At 44.0% G+C, this 21,586-nt stretch overlaps 1 protein-coding gene across 5 annotated transcripts in view; it reads left to right on the top strand.

The window, feature by feature from the left end:
- The first annotated feature begins 12,157 nt into the window (after nt 1–12,157).
- The window catches only part of LOC132887207 (NACHT, LRR and PYD domains-containing protein 4-like), a 45,159-nt gene continuing 35,730 nt past the window's right edge, over nt 12,158–21,586 (top strand). For 4 of the 5 annotated variants that reach the window (XM_060922673.1, XM_060922675.1, XM_060922677.1 and 1 more), the window contains exons 1-2: nt 12,158–12,246; nt 13,220–13,434. The gene's annotated coding sequence lies outside the window, so the exon portion shown is untranslated. The remainder of the gene's footprint in view (nt 12,247–13,219; nt 13,435–21,586) is intronic. The other variant, XM_060922676.1, reaches the window with a different exon arrangement.

Raw genomic sequence — 21,586 nt, 5'->3', positions numbered from 1 at the left:
GAGAAAATGTTTAGTGCAACCATGTATAATAATTCTTTGTCAGCTGAGTGCACAAAATTTGTTTTGTACTGTAGATTGTAACCGAAATAAGCCATTCATTCATTCATTCATTCATTCATTCATTCAAAAAGCCCTCAGTGTGAGCGGATTGCAACTCGCTGATAGTCCAGTAGAGAACACTCATAGCCTCCTTTGTGTTAGTGCTGGGGGGCAGATACACAGCAGTGATGGAAACTAAAGTAAACTCCCTGGGCAGATGGTCTACAGTTTACAGTCAAAAGCTCAATGTCTGGTGAGCAATGGTTTGAGACAAACTTAGCATTTTTACACCAATTGTTATTGATATAAATACACAAACCACCCCCTCGGGATTTACCACTTAGTGTACAGCTCCTGTCAGCACGAAATGTAGCTAGCCCATCGATGCTGACAACATTGTCCGGGATTGATGAGTTAAGCCATGTCTCTGTCAGAATTATTGTGCAGCAGTTCCTCATCTCTCATTTAGTTGTTAATTCCAGCTGCAGATGATCTATTTTGTTCTCCAGGGAGCGAACGTTCGTGAGGAAGATAGATGGAAGTGGCGTTTTATAGGGGTTAGCTTTTAGCTTAGCTGTTAGCCACCACCACCTCCTGACCGCCGTGCTTCCGCCTTTGGTCACACCGCCTCCACTTGCTTCTCTGTCGGCTTATGTTGCTAGGGGAGTCTGCTGTACCATAGGCCCCTGGGTCTTGCCGGTGTAGCACTCCAAGGCTATGCAAACACTCCCTCGTAGTCGTGTCTACGAAGCTGAAGTCACTGGATGATTGTAATTCCGGCAAGTGCTGGTGACTATAAACTAACTTACTGAGAGTGTTGACTATTACTGACATCTTAGGTGGTGTATTATGATTGGAAAAACCATAACTGTCGTGAGCCCATGCAGCCGCAGCCAAACAGGTTGTCGCCATTATCTCATTTGAGTAGCTGCCATCATCTCAATTGTGTATTTGTAATGTAGATAAATGTGTGTAGTTATTTGCAAAAAGTGTGTTTTAGAATTTCAAACTCAGTGTAAAGCAGACAACATGCTTATGGTTCAGCATATCTGGTCAATAGATCAGCTCCATGAGTTAGTGGTTTCAATAATTGTGCCACAAGCACCAGTTTTTGTGTCTTAGCAACTGCACAAAACTGTAACAGTAAAAAGTGGCAGTGGCAGTACCACTTTAAAATGCTCCTAAAAGTCACCAGATGCCACCAAATGGGCTCCATTTTTTCAAAATTTTCCAGGGGAGGCCCCCCAGGCTCTCCCAATGAGAGGGGAACCCACCCCCCTTACACTTCCCCCCCCACACACTTTTGGTGTGCTGTGCAGCCCTGCAGGCTTCGCAGGTTGGCCTGCAGCCACCCAAAAGTTAGGGCTTTATTTTAATCCTGGGGAGAACACTGGACATTGAAGCATGGCACCAGGACCATTCAACCTTCTCTGTTTTACACCTTCTACCATATTCTCCCTTTCTGAACCCCATTGAGGAATTCCTTTGCTCACAGAATTGGAAGGATAGAAATCCTCGTTAGCGGGTGTCTCTTCTTCAAGCAGTGGAGGATGCATGTGAAGACATTAGGGTGGAGGATTGTCAGAGCTGGATAAGGCATTCCAGGAGGTTTTTCCAAATCTGTTTGGCAAGAGAAAATAGTTTGTGATGTCGATGAAATTCTTTGGCCAAACATAAATGAACAGCAAGATTACATTTAATTCCTTTTTACATATTACTCATTCCTTGTTCCCTCAGCTATTTGTATGTTTTACTGTAACTTTATCCTAATATGGGTCTACAGTGTAGTCATTTACATACTGTACTGCACTCACTGTATGTACAGACTTGTGTTTCTTTCAAACTTTATGGTACGCTAAAAGTGTTTTGTGGGCTCATTTTTGTAAACATAAGTCAAAATGAATAAAAACATGTCTCTCTTGTAAAATTATTTATTGTCTTGCATCAGAGACAATTTTGTGTCCAGTTTATTAGTGCAGTGTGAAAAACATGGATTGTGGTGGATATTCATATAATGACTCAGCAATTTTGACGCAAGTATACCATTGTGAAGGATGTTTGTTATTTTGAAGCTTATGGTGCCTTTTGCTCACAATATATGAAGATTTTCAAGATGTGTATACAGTTTTGAGAAACATGTTAAAGCATTTGCTAAGCAGAGCCACTATTTTCAGAAATATGTGGAAGCATTTGAGAAAAATTGTAATAAGGTTAAATCAGTATCATACAAAGTATTAGATAAAATATTCTGGAAAACTAAGCATCATAAGTATCATAAGTTATATCTGTACTTATATGTATTATATGTACTTCACAGACACATCATAAGTTATCCTTTAGTAATTACAAAATAAACCAGGTTCTGGTAAAATAACTTTAAAAATATACTATAATTTAAATATACTATCATATAAAAAATCCCAACACTCAGTTGGATAGTGGTGGTGTGTGGAGTTGCAACCCCATCACCTTACTCTTTTTTTTTCGCATTGTAAAGTTACACACTATGGAAGGTTCAGCATTACTGGTGAAACTGAAGCAATTATATTTGGCAAAAAGGAGGAAAGGCTTAGGATTGCCACTGTTCTTGAAACTAAGGGGCTTAAAGCAAAGGATACTGTCAAAAACCTTGGTGTCCTTATTGACAGCGAACTTAACTTCAACAGTCATATGAAAGTGGTAAAAAAGTCTGCATTCTATCACCTAAAAAACATTTCTAAACTCAGGGGTCTCATGTCAAAACATGATCTAGAAAAACTTATTCATGCTTTCATCTCCAGTAGGGTTGATTACTGGAATAGCCTTTTCACAGGTCTTCCAAAAAAGATCATCAAAGAGCTTCAACTAATCCAAAATGCAGCAGCAAGGGTTCTTACAAGAACAAAAAGGGTAGTCCATATCACTCCAATCCTAAGGTCTCTGCACTGGCTCCCAGTGAGCTATAGAATTGACTTTAAGGCATTACTTCTTCTATTTAAAACATTAAATGGGATGGGACCCAGCTACCTACTGGATATGTTTCAATTATATGCACCAACTAGGTCTCTAAGATCACAAGAGAAAAACTTGCTAGTAATACCAGCTGTCAAAACGAAGTGTGGTGAAGCAGCCTTTAGTTGCTATGCTGCTAAGCTTTGGAACCAACTTCCAGATGAGATCAAAAATGCTCCTACTGTTATTAGTTTTTGTAGCGTGAATCGCGTGTGGGTGGAGCACAGAGGACGGCAGGACAGAGATCAGGTTTGTTAACCGGCTTTATTGCCACACTTTTCAGAGTTGCAAACAGTTTTCACTAGCGCGAGAGAGACACACACACACACAGCGTCTCGTCCGGTTCTCCCTCTGCTCTCGCTCTCCCTCCTTAAATAGGGCGGTTTACTGGGGAGAACACACAAAACACAGGTTAATGACACTCAGGTGAAGCGATTCTGCCACTTACCTTCCCCAACTCCGCCCTCCTGTCACAGACCGGTGCTTGACCACGCCCCCGCTGCCACATACCCCCACCGCCCGACTCAGGCCGGGCGCCCGTCCGGCCCACAGCCGACTCCCCCCCCCCCCTTGACGGGAGAGGAAGTCCGCCACGACCATCTGCGCCCCCGGCCTGTGGACCACCTTGAAGTTGAAAGGTTGGAGCGCCAGATACCAACGGGTGATCCGCGTGTTGGCATCCTTCATGCGGTGGAGCCACTGGAGGGGCGCGTGGTCCGAACAGAGGGTGAAAGAGCGCCCCAGCAGGTAGTAACGGAGGGCGAGGACCGCCCACTTGATGGCCAGGCACTCCTTCTCGATAGTGCTGTAGCGCCCCTCACGCACTGACAGCTTCCGGCTGATGTACAACACTGGGCGGTCCTCTCCCCCCACCTGCTGGGACAAAACGGCCCCCAGCCCTCTGTCCAACGCATCCGTCTGCAACAAAAAGGGGAGAGAGAAGTCAGGGGAGTGCAAAAGTGGCCCCCCACACAGTGCAGCCTTTACCTCAGAGAAAGCCCGCTGGCACTGCTCCGTCCACTGGACCGGGTCTGGCGCCCCCTTTTTAGTGAGGTCAGTCAGCGGGCTGGTGACGTCCGAATAATTAGGTATGAACCTACGATAATAGCCAGCCAGCCCCAGGAACTGTCTCACCCCCTTTTTGGTCTTGGGTCTCGGGCAGGCCGCAATCGCTGCTGTCTTATTAATTTGGGGACGCACCTGCCCGTTACCCAAGTGGAAGCCCAGATACCGTACTTCCACCCGCCCAATCGCACACTTCTTCGGGTTGGCAGTGAGCCCCGCCCGCCTCAGCGACCTAAGGACGGCCCTCAGGTGTTGCAGGTGCCGCTGCCAGTCATTACTATAAATGATTATGTCGTCTAAATAAGCGGCTGCATAGGTGGCGTGGGGCCGGAGGATCCGGTCCATCAGCCGCTGAAACGTAGCGGGCGCCCCAAACAGCCCAAACGGAAGTGTGACGAACTGGTGTAAGCCGAACGGTGTGGAAAAGGCCGTTTTTTCCCGGGATAATGGAGTCAAGGGGATCTGCCAATATCCCTTCGTCAAATCCAGTGTCGAGTAAAAGCGAGCCGTGCCTAGTCGATCAAGCAGCTCATCAATACGAGGCATTGGGTACGCGTCGAATTTAGACACCGCATTGACTTTTCTATAGTCCACGCAGAACCGGACCGAGCCGTCGGCCTTGGGAACCAAGACCACCGGGCTGCTCCAGTCACTGTGGGACTCCTCGACGATGCCCATTTCGAGCATGGCCTGAAGTTCTTCCCGAACCACCTTTTTTTTGTGTTCGGGTAATCTATAAGGTCGGCTACGCACTACCACCCCCGGGGGCGTCTCTATGTGGTGTTCTATGAGGTTGGTGCGTCCGGGCCGGGGCGAGAACACATCCGAAAACTCGGCCTGCAACTGGGCGACCTCCGTGAGTTGGGTCGGGGAGAGGTGGTCTCCACAGGGGACCGGAGAGGTGCGAGATGCCAATGACCCTTTTTGGATCTCCGGCCCCAGCTCCGCCTTCTCCGGAACTACCGACACCAACGCCACGGGGACCTCCTCATTCCAGAGCTTCAGCAGATTGAGGTGGTAGATCTGTAGCGCCCCCTCCCTGTCCGTTCGCCTAACCTCATAGTCGACATCCCCGACTCGCCGTGTGACCTCAAAGGGCCCTTGCCACTTGGTGATTAATTTGGAGCTCGACGTGGGCAACAGGACGAGTACCTTATCTCCCGGAGTGAACTCTCTAAGGCGCGTGCCCTTGTTGTACAGGCGGGTTTGCCGTTCCTGGGCCTGCCGCAAATTCTCCTGAGTTAAGTGGGTGAGCGTGTGGAGTTTTGCGCGCAGATCCATAACGTATTGAATTTCATTTTTGCTCTGCGAAGGTCCCTCCTCCCAATTTTCCCGCAGTACATCTAAGATGCCGCGCGGCTTACGCCCATACAGTAATTCAAATGGGGAGAACCCCGTGGAGGCTTGGGGGACCTCTCGCACTGCAAACAACAAGGGTTCGAGCCACTTATCCCAGTTACGTGCGTCCTCACTTACGAATTTTTTGATGATATTCTTGAGGGTGCGGTTGAACCGTTCGACTAAACCGTCCGTTTGTGGGTGATACACGCTGGTGCGGATCGGCTTAATACCCAGTAGCCCATACAGTTCGGCCAGTGTTCGTGACATAAACGAGGTGCCTTGATCAGTCAGAATCTCTTTCGGGATTCCGACCCGGGAGATGACGTAGACGGCCCTGCGACCGCAGCCCCAGCCAAAACGACACCGGGACCCCCCCCGGCTAACCGGCAGGACCCACTCTTTACTAGGTGTGCCATCAACCCCCGGAATCCCGGCCAATCAGTCCCCAAGATTAAAGAGTGGGTAAGGCGAGGATTAACCGCCGCCTTCACTATAGATTTGTCCCCTCTGAAATGTATGTGGACCGACACCAACGGGTAGCAGTGGACATCCCCGTGCACACACAACACCTTCACCCCTTGTGCTCCCCCCAATGCCTCGTCTTGCACCAGGCTTTGGCGGATCGAGGTCTGGTTGCAACCCGAATCCACCAACGCCTGATAGGTCGCCCCTTGTACACTTACCGGTATGCGATATGCTCCGGCCTGATCGAGGGCAGCCTCTGGCGCGTCGGGGATCCGCACCACCGCCCCCACCTCCATCGTGGCACACTGTTGCTGCAGGTGGCCCGGTTCCCCGCAGCGCCAGCAAACCGGCCCGGGCCTCCCCTCTGCAGCTGTGGACTGGGGGTCACTCACCTGAGGGGGGGGAGAGACAGACATAGAAGGGAGAAACGGGAGGGCACCACGGGTGCGGCGGGCCGGCTGGGGTGGGGCCGGCCCCCGCCTCCGTGGGGGGGGAATGGGGCGAGGACGGGACACGGGAGGAGGGGGAAGAGAGAGAGAGAGAGAAGAGGAGAGAGAAGAAGACATCCGTTGTCCTGCCGCCGGGACAGCCGCCAGATGATCCTCCGCCAGTCCTACGGCCTGATCCAGCGACGCCGGGCGGTGGCACTGGACCCACTCCGCGGTTCCGGCGGGTAGGCGGGCGACGAACTGCTCCAGCGCCACCTGGTCGATGATCCCCTCGGCGTCGCGATCTTCGGCCCTCAGCCACCGCCAGCAGGCGTCCCGGAGCTGCTGGCCGAACGCAAACGGGCTGCCGACTTCCTCCATTCGCAGCGCGCGGAAGCGCTGGCGCTGCTGCTCCGGCGTGCGCCCCACGCGCTGGAGGACAGCCCGGCGAAGGTCGGCGTAGGCCAGCCGGTGGTCGGCGGGGAGCTGTAGTGCGGCTAGCTGCGCCTCTCCCGTCAGGAGGGGGAGGAGGCGCGCCGCGCGCTGTTCCATCGGCCACCCCGAGGCTTCGGCGACCTGTTCGAATAATGCGATGAACGCCTCGGGGTCGTCCTGCGGGCCCATCTTAGTCAAAGTGATGGGAGATGGGCCCGCGGCCGGGGCGCTGGTGGACCCCGCCGACGCGAGGAGGCGCCGGAACGCCTCGCGGTCTTCCTGTTGAGCCAGTACCAGGGCTTCGAAGCGGCGCTCCTGCTCCTTCCGGAGTGTAACGAGCGCCTGGTGCTGGCTCTGCTGGGCCGTGGCGAGGGCGTGGACCAAGTCCGCGAACGGGGAGGATTCCATGGGGCTGCAGGACAGGTGCTCCACGGTCCCAGGTTTCGGCACCACTGTAGCGTGAATCGCGTGGGGGTGGAGCACAGAGGACGGCAGGACAGAGATCAGGTTTGTTAACCGGCTTTATTGCCACACTTTTCAGAGTTGCAAACAGTTTTCACTAGCGCGAGAGAGACACACACACACACAGCGTCTCGTCCGGTTCTCCCTCTGCTCTCGCTCTCCCTCCTTAAATAGGGCGGTTTACTGGGGAGAACACACAAAACACAGGTTAATGACACTCAGGTGAAGCGATTCTGCCACTTACCTTCCCCAACTCCGCCCTCCTGTCACAGACCGGTGCTTGACCACGCCCCCGCTGCCACAGTTTTAAATCCAGGCTCAAGACAAAGCTGTTTTCAGATGCTTTCACTTGATTAATTTTTACCTAAGTAATTAATTTCCTTTAACATAATTTCTTTTAATTTTGATTTTAATGATTTTACTTTCTTTATTTTAATTTCTTTTTAATCTTGGATTTTAATGATTTTACTTTTACTTTAATTCTTTGTTACTGTGATCCTCGTAGATTTTGTCTGCGGGACGATTTTTGATGAGCCTCGTAGATTTTGTCTGCGGGACGATTTTATTTGGTGATCCTCGTAGATTGTGTTTGCGGGACGATTTTTGGTGATCCTCGTGGAAGAGCCATGGGAAGAGCGCGCTTTATATTGTTTAATTCTTATTTTTCTTCCCCAATTATTTTATGTAATTTTATTTTCTATTGTTTACTGTTCTGCTTTTACTTCTGTAAAGCACATTGAACTGCCACTGTGTATGAAATGTGCTATATAAATAAACTTGCCTTGCCTTGTGCTGTGGGAGCCTGTCCACAGTTACAGAAGTTGAGGCTGTCCCCCCACAACCTTCATCAACACCCTGAAAAGGGACATGGGCACAGCCAGTACTGCTGAGCTAGCCAACTGCATGGCTGATCGACAGGATTGGGGCTCCAGGTGTGCGACTTGGCTGAGGTCACCGTGAGTGAATCAGTGAATATTTAAAAATACTCAGTGATTCAAGTCTAGTCCTAATACATGATAAATAGCATAAATAATGCAGAAAACAATAAAGCGCATTAATGATGTAAATGTGTTGGTGTCAACAGTGTTGCCGAGTAAGGGCATGCACAAGGCTGGACTAAAGTTACCTGAGCAACAGCCCTTTTGCCCTCTTTGGCTGACCTGCCAAAGGTAGACCAAATTAAATTCAGCATATCATCCACATTTTTTATTACATTTTGAGAGGCCTGGAGTGGCCAAGAGCCATAAAAAAGTGAAGCCGTATTCATTCTGTCATGTGACACTGTAGCATCTAAACTTGGTATTGTTGACATTGTGTACAATATCAACTCATAATCATCTAAGTTCAAACAGTTTATGATAGAAGTTTGAATATTATGGTTTTCATTAAACCCCTTCCCCCCCCCCCAACAACAACAACAAAAATCTGAACGCTTTACAGAACTTCTGCTCTCTACAGCAGGGAATTAAATGAAGGACCATTGTGTCATGTTGAAACGGTGTGGCCACTGTACAGGTTCACGTCTTTTACACTCACACTGATAGATAGCAGTGTGAAGATCAAGACACAAAATCATGTGGTTGCTTAAACTATTTTACAAGAAACTACACCTGCAATAATGTGTTCACTTACACGAACAGTGTGCAGTTTTAAAGGAAAACGGTCTAAGATATATTCTGACCAAGGTGAAGTATGTGACTGATTATACATCACAAAATTTAGTAGTTCTGTCCTTTTGGAGTGTAGTGTAAATATAAGTAAAATATATACAACCCCGATTCCAAAAAAGTTGGGACAAAGTACAAATTGTAAATAAAAACGGAATGCAATGATGTGGAAATTTCAAAATTCCATATTTTATTCAGCATAGAACATAGATGACATATCAAATGTTTAAACTGAGAAAATGTATCATTTAAAGAGAAAAATTAGGTGATTTTAAATTTCATGACAACAACACATCTCAAAAAAGTTGGGACAAGGCCATGTTTACCACTGTGAGACATCCCCTTTTCTCTTTACAACAGTCTGTAAATGTCTGGGGACTGAGGAGACAAGTTGCTCAAGTTTAGGGATAGGAATGTTAACTCATTCTTGTCTAATGTAGGATTCTAGTTGCTCAACTGTCTTAGGTCTTTTTTGTCGTATCTTCCGTTTTATGATGTGCCAAATGTTTTCTATGGGTGAAAGATCTGGACTGCAGGCTGGCCAGTTCAGTACCCGGACCCTTCTTCTACGCAGCCATGATGCTGTAATTGATGCAGTATGTGGTTTGGCATTGTCATGTTGGAAAATGCAAGGTCTTCCCTGAAAGAGACGTCGTCTGGACGGGAGCATATGTTGCTCTAGAACCTGGATATACCTTTCAGCATTGATGGTGTCTTTCCAGATGTGTAAGCTGCCCATGCCACACGCACTAATGCAACCCCATACCATCAGAGATGCAGGCTTCTGAACTGAGCGCTGATAACAACTTGGGTCATCCTTCTCCTCTTTCGTCTGAATGACACGGCGTCCCTGATTTCCATAAAGAGCTTCAAATTTTGATTCGTCTGACCACAGAACAGTTTTCCACTTTGCCACAGTCCATTTTAAATGAGCCTTGGCTCAGAGAAGACGTCTGCGCTTCTGGATCATGTTTAGATACAGCTTCTTCTTTGAACTATAGAGGTTTAGCTGGCAACGGCGGATGGCACGGTGAATTGTGTTCACAGACAATGTTTTCTGGAAATATTCCTGAGCCCATTTTGTGATTTCCAATACAGAAGCATGCCTGTATGTGATGCAGTGCCATCTAAGGGCCTCTGCATGCTCTCACGACAAGGCTTTCGCAGATAGCTTTTCGCAGACAGTTGTAATTTATCGTTGAGCGGGGAGTAATGGGCATGTGTGATGTTATTCACCGCCACAACGCAAGGGGGCGCGAAGTCGCGAAATCGCTAAGAGTAGTCGGTGGGTGTGGTTAGTGGAGTGTTTATCCTCCGGTTACTTATAATGACTAGAACTGGAGTCGTATAGATGTACGTACTTCCTCACTTCCTCGATCAACCGCTCTTCGTGCTGCTCCATCTTCGCTCGTGTTTTTAAAAATGGCGGTCGTGAAAACTAATCAAACCGGGAAAATAGGGAAGCGGAAGTGCGTGTACAGTGGATGTAGAGTGGACCAATCAGAGCCCTCTTGTCTGCGACGCTGTCTGTGAGGCTTCTGTGGTGGTCACAATTTTTGGGAGGTGCGCGCAGAGCGTCTGCGAAGGGGGGGGGGGGCTACGCAGACGCCATCTGCGAGGACTGCGTTGTCAGCATAAATCGGCCTTAAGGGCCTGAAGATCACGGGCACCCAGTATGATTTTCCGGCCTTGACCCTTACACACAGAGATTCTTCCAGATTCTCTGAATCTTTTGATGATATTATGCACTGTAGATGATGATATGTTCAAACTCTTTGCAATTTTACACTGTCGAACTCCTTTCTGATATTGCTCCACTATTTGTCAGCACAGAATTAGGGGGATTGGTGATCCTCTTCCCATCTTTACTTCTGAGAGCCGCTGCCACTCCAAAATGCTCTTTTTATACCCAGTCATGTTAATGACCTATTGCCAATTGACCTAATGAGTTGCAATTTGGCCCTCCAGGGTGTTCTTTTTTTGTACCTTTAACTTTTCCAGCCTCTTATTGCCCCTGTCCCAACTTTTTTGAGATGTGTTGCTGTCATGAAATTTCAAATGAGCCAATATTTAGCATGAAATTTCAAAATGTCTCACTTTCAACATTTGATATGTTGTCTATGTTCTATTGTGAATACAATATCAGTTTTTGAGATTTGTAAATTTTTGCATTCCGTTTTTATTTACAATTTGTACTTTGTCCCAACTTTTTTGGAATCGGGGTTGTATGTAATAACACATTTTTATTATTATTATTATTATTATTATTATTATTATTATTATTGAATAAATAAATAAAACAGAAAGTCATCCTCAAGATAGTTAATGATCAATTTGAAATAAAAAAAAGTCATTACAGCAGAGTAAATTTACTACACAGCTCCCTGCTCAAATACACTTTACCATTCTACAATTACTATCCTGGAGCAACTACACCTTTCTCTGAGTGACACAACTGGGGGTGAATAAGCCCTGTTTTGTGTTGATGTAGTACACTGTTGACCCACTCTGTCCTCTCTTCAACCTAAACCACTTCAAAGCTTTCTCTGCTGTTTCTGAGTTGGAAAGGATGGCTGTCCTTCTGTGTAGCCCACTCATGCCCGGAGTACCATGGGCGATGCTAAGGGTGTGATCTGTGAACCCACTACAGTCAACTATGATTGTCATGCACCTGGATCTCCACCCTTTCCTGTGACAGTCCTCTACCCAGCATTTTTGGTCTTCTTCCTCTCCTGTGCCTCCTCTCATCCTCTCCTCACAAAGCACAGTGAGCTCCAGCAGGATGATCAGTTTGTTGGTCTCCAAGATCAGATTAATGTCTGGTTTTAATAAAATCTGGGTGATGTAAGGTGGAATATTAAGCTGCCGCTCCAAGTCAACTGTGAACAGCTTCCAGGTGTGGAGCTCAATAATCATCACACAAAAGCTCTGTCTATCAAGTTTATTTACTATTATGACAACATGAAACTATTTCATGTTTTCCAGGTAAAGAGCAATGAACATGTGCTGTGTAGCTAGGCACCCAGTATGGCAGACCTTAGTAATTATTAATTATCTTCATTATATAATCTGATATTAAGAACACATGCTATCACACAGTATGTCATAGAATATGGGCAACATTTTATTCGGATCATCTTGTACAATGTGCCAGGTAATAATCCTAAAAGATAGCAGGAACTGTGTGGTGTAAACCCAGCCTTAATCTGACATTTTTTCTCTCTTTGTGTGTGTTCTTTCCTCCGCCTTCTGCTCTGTAAATCTGATTATTAAACCAGTCAAGCTGGTTTGAGTGAAAGTTAATATCCATTTTGCAATGAAAGAACTGTCAAAGGCTTCTGGACAAAAACACAGTAAGTATCTAAATATAAAGCTAGAATATGTGAATGTTGTGAATCTACACTAGATGAAAAACAGGGCAGTTGATTTTTACTGAAGTAGTAACTTATGCAGTTTACTGTAGGACATGAGTTCCCTGTGAGTGTAGCTGAGTAAATATATAATTTAAAAATATTTTGCTATTTCATTTTGGTGAACATACTCAAAATTTGCTACTTCTATTCTCTGTCTAAAACAGTCATGAGGCTGTTTTTTGTGCATCTTTGACCTATATTAAGAGCCATTTTGTAAATAAGTTATTTAGCTCCGTATTACCTGTTGTAGCGGGGGGGGGGGGGGGGGGGGGATTGTAGGTGCGTTATGACGTGTTTGTGTTATTTTAACCTCCTTGGGCTTAGTGGTCACATGCGTGGACAGCACTTTTTAGAAATTCGGAACAAGAATCCACATATGTGGACATACTTTTTCTCTAAAAGTACATCTTATCAAAAGATGATGCTTAGTTTTTATTCTAATCAGGTTCTAATAAGCCCAAATAGCAAAGAGAAATAAAAAATGCATGTAAAAAAACAGCTTGGGCCTTAGGAGGCTAATGTACTCTGTTGTACTTTAAATGAAACTAGGCTGCTTTAAATATGATATTAGCAGTATAAAATGTACTTTTCTCCTGCAAATTTCGTTTCCAAGAAATATTTTTTTGTGGATTCAGAAAGTGAAACACAGTGATTCTTCAGTTTAATCTGATGCAATTTATACTTACCCAGTGTTGTTGTAATTCTGTATTTGTTATAACACTGTGTATGTTATTCAACATGTTTACTGTGAAAAATGTTAATGTATTGAGTACACACACACACACACACACACACACACACACACACACACACACACATACACACAAAAGGGAACAGCTTCTGTGCTGGGGAGAGACCGCACCAGCGCCTGTGTGTGTGTGAGACTTATGTGCCCTCTCTTGCTACATTGCAGAAAATTAAAAGTGCTGATCCTGATTCCTGCCTGAGTGTCTGTTGTCTTCATGTATACCGGCGTCCTTCTTAAGTCTGCTACATGAAACTGGTGCCGTGACCCGGATCTATTGGTCAGCCCCTGCCGATCGCCGAGGTTCAACTGTGTGCAACGTGACTTCTGGGATGCCAAGTTGGTCGACTTGTGGATCCTCATAGTTGCTTAAGTGAACGCTGGTACTAAGAAAAATGGGCTTTAAAGTAACCATTTAGTTTTGTAAAAAGACCACAGTTTTAAAAGTGATATTTTCGTGTGAGTTTTGTGACACACAGATGTTACGGGTACCGGCGGGTACCACATATACAGCTTATGCTCTCTCTGGAAACAGGAGAAATGAATGAGACAAAGAAACTCCACGTCCATTCTTCTCGCTCAGCAGAAAGAGAAAGAGGAGGATTTATTAAAACATTCACAATTTAAATCCTCCACTGTTATACTGTCAATACATATACACCCAGTGTTCTCTATGTAAAGAGACACAACTTCAAAATAAAATGCCATTTATCTTTGTCATCATTCAGCCAGTACTGAGTTATAGGTTTTGTTTGATTACTAAATCAAAACTGACAATAACCACTGTTACATATAAATATAGCTTAGACTACAAATCACATGCTTAAGTGCATGTTTCCTGTTTCAATTTTTAAATCCTTTAATCCTGAAAATGCATGAGCTTACAGATTTTTAACTTGTTTTTAACCAATTTTTACATTATGAAATATAAGTTTTTTTTTACATCAGCTTTCAACTTTTTTTTAGCAGTACATGAAATCCGTTTTTAACCTTAGCTTTTAACATCAGCTTTCACAATATCACACACTTGAAAATATAAAGACTTCCTAAAAATGTTCAAGGAGCTAAAAATAAACCTCTGACTGATGTGACTTAAATTACAACAGGTGACGTCATCAGGCGCGAAAATGCAGCTACTACTTTGTACGCATTATATGTCCACATATTCGTAACACAAGCTTATTACCGGACATTAAAACATTAGTGGGCATCACACAGACACCATTTTTTCACGTTTGTTTCATTGTTACACTATTTTAAATCTGTGTAATGTGAAATATGGCAGGCAGAGGTCAGAGTACTTTTAATATTTTCACACCAGTTACTGGTAGGGGCAGAGGAGTGTTTAACACAAATCAAGTAGTCAGGAGTGGGACAAGATCATTGACTACTGAGGAGCCATCAGAGTCAGGTGATATTAATAACACCCTTCCTCCTGGGCCACAGTTTTCCACACCTGTTGCAAATGATAGCACCACCCAACAGTTACCTGACCTTATAGGTGAGTTAGGGAGTCAAATAGGCGAGTCAATAGCCAGCCGTCTGCTAGCTAACGAATCTCCACTCACCCCAGTGCAGTCTCCTCCTGTCCAGTCAGTGAAAGCAGAGACAACCATCGACCTGTCCAAAGTGAGCCTGATCGTCAGGCCTGATGTTAAAGAGCCTCTCATGTATCATGGTGATGGAGATGACAAATTCTCCATCCAAGAGTGGATCGACATGATGGAGGTATACCTGCACAAGAGAAACCTCTCAACAAGTGAGCAGAATGATGAGATCCTGAGCCATCTTCAGGGCAAAGCAAAGATTATCGTCAAGGTAGGATTGAAAAGCAGCTCAGCATCAGGTACTGTCAGCACTCCTGAAATAATGTATGGCATACTGAAACATTATTTCAGCGAGTTTCCTGGGTCCTGCTTACCACTTGCAGACTTTTATGCTACTCAGCCAGCAGAAAATGAAACTCCTGTAGATTACTGGGTGAGGTTAAACACAGCTGCAGAAATGGCAGACAGGCATCTTAAGCTCCAGGGAGGCAAAATGGACAATGTTGATGCTGAAATAGCTATGATGTTCATCCGAAACTGCCCTGATCCCAGTCTTGCCTGTGTTTTTAAATGTAAGCCCATCAGTAAATGGTCACTCACAGAGGTGCAGGAAGCTATTGATGAACACCAAAGAGAGCACCAAGTGAAAAAGTCCACCATGGCCAGAAAACATGTCCTCCAAGTAGCCACGGCTGTTACAGCTGTTGACCCACCGGAACCAGAAGCTGATCATGTCCAGGTGAACACAACAAAATACACACCCTCTCACCCAGTTAAGCCAGGTGACACCCCTACCTCAGACTCAAGTGCTCTAGAACGTGTGCTTAGTATGTTGGAGAGAGTCTTAGAGCAGACAAGTCAACACTTTTCCACCACTCAACCTGTTTTCCCCCACAGCTCGTTTCACCCCCTGCAAGGTTTGTGGTAACAACTCTCACTCTACACGCACACATTGAATGAAGGAAAGGAGATGTCTAGGATGCCTAGAGCAGGGACATCAGCAAAAAGACTGTCCAAAAGCCACTGCTATGCAGCGTTGTGACCACTCACCTTTGCAAGGAAACTGATGCACTCACACTCAGGAGGGAACAGTGTGAGTGAAAGTAGTGTGACCCTCAACTCTGATGAAGACGCACAATCTGTGTATGCAGAAAGCCTGAGATCTTCCCCGCCTGGTGCTGTTGTACTGTTTCAAAATGTAACTCACCTTAAAAAAGCAGACAGTCTGTTTTACACCAATGCACAAGTTGACGATAAAGTTTTACTACGAGCGCTATTAGACACTGGCTCCATGTCCTGTACTATAAGCAAAGAGGCGGAACAGATGCTTAAGAGTGCTGGATTAGCATCGGAGCCTGTCTCTGTCAATAATGACATTGTGTTGGTTGGATGTGGAGGAGTTCAAGTCAAACCCAAATGCATTTACAACCTGAAGATGGAAGTGTATGGATGTGTGTTTAACGTGCCTGCTCTGGTTGTCTCTGGGCAGAAAGATCAGGTGATCCTTGGCACAAATGTTATTAAGCACATTCTAAAGCAGTTCAGACAACAGCCTAGCTTCTGGCAGGTCCTTGCCAAACCTGAGTCCACAAGCGAATCTGAGATATTGCAGTTTCTTAACATGTTGGCTGGTGTCCACAGGTGGAAAGGTGATATGTTGCCAGATTTCATTGGGACTGCCAAGCTCACACAAGCAGTTACTCTTCTCCCAAGGCAAGAGCACCTGGTTTGGGCTAAGTTACCTGCAACATCACCTCTTTTAGAAGGCAGTGCCATTCTTGTTGAGCCATCAAAAGCTCAGATTCACAAAAAAGACATCATTGTCTGCAGATCCATAGCCACTATGAATGGAGACAGATGGGTTCCAGTTCGGGTTTTGAACACCTCCGACAAGGCAGTTACACTAAAGCATCACACCAAACTGGCAGATGTGTCCACCTGCATTACCATTGAGGACTTAGATGTAATGGCAGAACAGAAGCCAGCCACTGAAGTTCAAGTGAAAACTCAGACTGCATGTGATGAAAGGTCTGTCAATTTTAATGCTCCTCATCACTCCAGTTTCCATGAGAGTCTACACAACATGGGTTGGGAGACCTGGACATTGACTCATGTGAGGTTTCAGACTACTGAAAATCACAACTGCTGCAACTGATCCAAAAGTATGAGGACGTCTTCTCAAGGACAAAGCTTGATTGTGGGCTAGCAAAAGATTTTGTCCACCGCATCCATTTGTCCGATGAGTGGCCATTTAGGCTTCCATACCAATGTGTTCCACCTGGAGACTATCACAAGCTCAGACAAGTGCTTTCAGAGATGGAGGAGCACGACATCATTCGCAAGTCCAACAGCGAGTGGGTGTCCCCTCTGGTGCTTGTATGGAAGAAAATGGGGATCTCAGGATATGTGTTGACTATCACTGATTGAATGCCCACATAGTCAAGGACCCCACCAATCAGACTGTCTGGCAGCCCTTGGAGGTAGCGCTATTTTCAGTGCTATGGATCTCACCTCTGGCTTTTACAACATCACCATGGCCGAAGAGGATAAGAAACTGACTGCCTTCACCATGCCTATGGGGCTCTATGAGTTCAACAGACATCCCCAGGGCCTGTGTAGTAGCCCTGCCAGTTTCATGCATCTCATGATGGGTATATTTGGTGACCAGAACTTCTTGACCCTGCTCTGCTATTTGGATGATGTTCTGGTATACGCTCCCAACGAGGCAGAAACACTCAGGAGACTCGAAACTCTCTTCAGCAGACTGCATGCTCATGGGTTAAACCTGGCCCCAAAAAAGTGTCAGCTTCTCAGGAGAAGTTAGATTAGATTAGATTAGATTAGATAAAACTTTATTGATCCCTTTGGGCGGGTTCCCTCAGGGAAATTAAGATTTCAGCAGCATCATTACAGATAAACAGAGAAAAGAAATAGAGAAAACTTCTATTGTAAGTGTAAGATTTCTTGGACACATAGTAGATGAAAGCGGTGTTGCAACTGATCCTGACAAAGTCAAGTCTATCACTTCTGTGGCAGAGTATGACCTCATGATGGAGGATGGTGTCACACCCTCTCAGAAGAAAATTAAGTAATTTCTGGGCATGGTCATGTACTATCAGCAGTACATACCTGATTGTTCCCGCCTGGCCAAGCCTCTGTTTGCACTGACTGCTGCGCCTAAAGGAAAAAAAGGAAATGCAAGAGGTGCTGCTGCATTCAAAAAGTTGCATTCAAGTGACTGGAGAGAGGAACACAGTGACTCATTTGAGCAGTTAAAAGCTGCACTCCCTTAGCAAAAAGAAGTTTAATCAAGTGTGCTACAAGTATACTTATTTTATACTAAAATCGAGGAAGTGTACTTGAAGGTTACTTCTTATAAACTAATTCTTGATACACTTACAACATAGTACAGGGAAGTATACTTGGTTTATACTGAACCAAGTATAAAAAAGTATAAGTAGACCTATATCAATACTAAGACTTACACTTATACATTACTTTAATACTAAAACTTATACTTGGACCTAAGTATACTTTGTAAATCTTTTTGCCACAAAATAGGAATGCTTAGCATATATCTTGCTTCAAGAGCACAATAAGGTCAACTCATTAATTGACTCAACGTTTAATTTATATATTTATACTATATGTATATATTATATTTATAATTTATATTACATTATATTTTATATATATATATTATATTTATAATTTATATTACATTAGCTGAGCTATACAGCTGGTAAGTGATTAGGGAATCCAACCTGATCAGAGGGCCCCTCTCACCCCCTCCATCACTCCTTCCAACTGCTCCCATCAGGCTGGCGCTACAATGTACCACTATAAACAAAAAGTCCTTCATCCCCTCTGCAGCAGCCTTACTCAACAGCACATGATGAACATTACCAGCCAACCCAACCGTCAACATGCATGTCTTGTTTAATGTCTTATTATAATTCTGGAGATTAACACTTAGTCATTATGTGTACTGAATTGCATTATCTTCATGTACCTTACACTTCATCATACACAAAAACAGGAAAACAGAAAAAAGTTTGGCTTGACTTTATTTATTTAACTAGTCCCTTTCAAAAGGGTTTGGCAATGGTGTTATGTACAGTGTGTCAGCTGTTTCAACAAGGACACATTTTGTTTTGATCATGTCAGGCGAGACAGCATGAACAATTTCAGTTTTTTGAACATCATATACAAAATGACTTTGTACATTTATTTGCGAATCTTTACATACAGGCCTGCCTGATTTACTAAGTACGTCAACTAAAACACAACATAGTTTGCGACATGGACAAAAAGCAGAGATTTCATGTGAACATATTTGTTTAAAAACAACCAATTCTATAATACAACAAAATGTACCATCTTTCAAGTATGCAGCACTGTTGAATCTCTTCTTTAGTCTGTCATAGGTTTTACTGTGGTACGTAACTCCATCAACCAAAAAACGGTTGTAAGACCAAAAGCAGTTACTTAGTTTCCCACACAACTTTTCAATGGCAAGCCTATATGACATTTTTATACTGGTTTCCCTTAGCAAAAAGTAGTATACTTAAAGTTCATTTTGTAAAGTATTCTGAAGTGTACGTATAAGTATATCAAGTGTACTACAGGCCATGTACTTCAAGTGTACTAGAAAGCATACTAATTTAATACTTCTTCGGACTAAATTGGAACATTTTAAGTTTATAAAAGTATACTTCAAAGTTACTTTTAAGTTAGCAAAAGTACTCTTTAAGTACTCTCATCTATACTATATCTATACTGTAAATGTACTTGGTATATCCCTCTTGTATACTTACAGTATATAACTAGTACAATGGCAGTACATAAATAAGTGTACTTATGATATACTTCAAGTACACAATAAGGATATACCAAGTACATTGATAGTATATAAATGAATATACTTACAGTATATAACTAGTACAATGGCAGTACATAAATAAGTGTACTTATGATATACTTCAAGTACACAATAGGGATATACCAAGTGCATTGATAGTATATAAATGAGTATACTTGAAAATGTACTTTTGTAAACTTAAAACGGACTTGAAAGTATACTTTTATAAACTTAAAATGTTCCAATTTAGTCCGAAGAAGTATTAAATTAGTATGCTTTCTAGTACACTTGAAGTACAGTGGTGCTTGAAAGTTTGTGAACCCTTTAGAATTTTCTATATTTCTGCATAAATATGACCTAAAACATCATCAGATTTTCACACAAGTCCTAAAAGTAGATAAAGAGAACCCAGTTAAACAATTGAGACAAAAATATAACATTTGGTCATTTATTTATTGAGGAAAATGATCCAATATTACATATCTGTGAGTGGCAAAAGTATGTAAACCTCAAGGATTAGCAGTTAATTTGAAGGTGAAATTAGACTCAGGTGTTTTCAGTCAATGGGATGACAATCAGGTGTGAGTGGGCACCCTGTTTTATTAAAAGAACAGGGATCTATCAAAGTCTGATCTTCACAACACATGTTTGTGGAAATGTATCATGGCACGAACAATGGAGATTTCTGAGGACCTCAGAAAAAGCGTTGTTGATGCTCATCAGGCTGGAAAAGGTTACAAAACCATCTCTAAAGAGTTGGGACTCCACCAATCCACAGTCAGACAGATTGTGTACAAATGGAGGAAATTCAAGACCATTGTTACCCTCCCCAGGAGTGGTCGACCAACAAAGATCACTCCAACAGCAAGGCATGTAATAGTCGGCAAGGTCCCCAAGGACCCCAGGGTAACTTCTAAGCAACTGAAGGCTTCTCTCACATTGGCTAATGTTAATGTTCATGAGTCCACCATCAGAAGAACACTGAACAACAATGGTGTGCATGGCAGGGTTGCAAGGAGAAAGCCACTGCTCTCCAAAAAGAACATTGCTGCTCATCTGCAGTTTGCTAAAGATCAAGTGGACAAGCCAGAAGGCTATTGGAAAAAATTTTTGGATGGATGAGACCAAAATAGAACTTTTTGGTTTAAATGAGAAGTGTTATGTTTGGAGAAAGGAAAACAATGCATTTCAGCATAAGAACCTTATCCCATCTGTGAAACATGGTGGTGGTAGTATCATGGTTTGGGCCTGTTTTGCTGCATCTGGGCCAGGACGGCTTGCCATCATTGATGGAACAATGAATTCTGAATTATACCAGCGAATTCTAAAGGAAAATGTCAGGACATCTGTCCATGAACTGAATCTCAAGAGAAGGTGGGTCATGCAGCAAGACAATGACCCTAAGCACACAAGTCGTTGTACCAAAAATGGTTAAAGAAGAATAAAGTTAATGTTTTGGAATGGCCAAGTCAAAGTCCTGACCTTAATCCAATTGAAATGTTGTGGAAGGAACTGAAGCGAGCAGTTCATGTGAGGAAACCCACCAACATCCCAGAGTTGAAGCTGTTCTGTACGGAGGAATGGGCTAAAATTCCTCCAAGTCGGTGTGCAGGACTGATCAACAGTTATCGCAAACGTTTAGTTGCAGTTATTGCTGCACAAGGGGGTCACACCAGATACTGAAAGCAAAGGTTCACATACTTTTGCCACTCACAGATATGTAATATTGGATCATTTTCCTCAATAAATAAATGACCAAGTATAATATTTTTGTCTCATTTGTTTAACTGGGTTCTCTTTATCTACTTTTAGGACTTGTGTGAAAATTTGATGATGTTTTAGGTCATATTTATGCAGAAATATAGAAAATTCTAAAGGGTTCACAAACTTTTAAGCACCACTGTACCTGGCCTGTAGTACACTTAATATACTTATACTTACACTTCAGAATACTTTACAAAATGAACTTTAAGTATACTACTTTTTGCTAAGGGCTCCTGGAGTCAGTTGTACTGGCACACCCTGATTTCAGGCAACTTTTCATTCTGTCAACTGATGCCTCCCAAGATGGCTTGGGAGCAGTGTTATCTCAGCTTCAAGAGGGTGAGAGCAAAGCACGCCCTATCG

This window comes from Neoarius graeffei, chromosome 5, assembly GCF_027579695.1.
Source record: "Neoarius graeffei isolate fNeoGra1 chromosome 5, fNeoGra1.pri, whole genome shotgun sequence".
In the NCBI taxonomy this organism is placed as follows: domain Eukaryota; kingdom Metazoa; phylum Chordata; class Actinopteri; order Siluriformes; family Ariidae; genus Neoarius; species Neoarius graeffei.
Note: the sequence above shows the minus strand (reverse complement) of the source record. Positions and strands in the feature narration are given on the sequence as shown.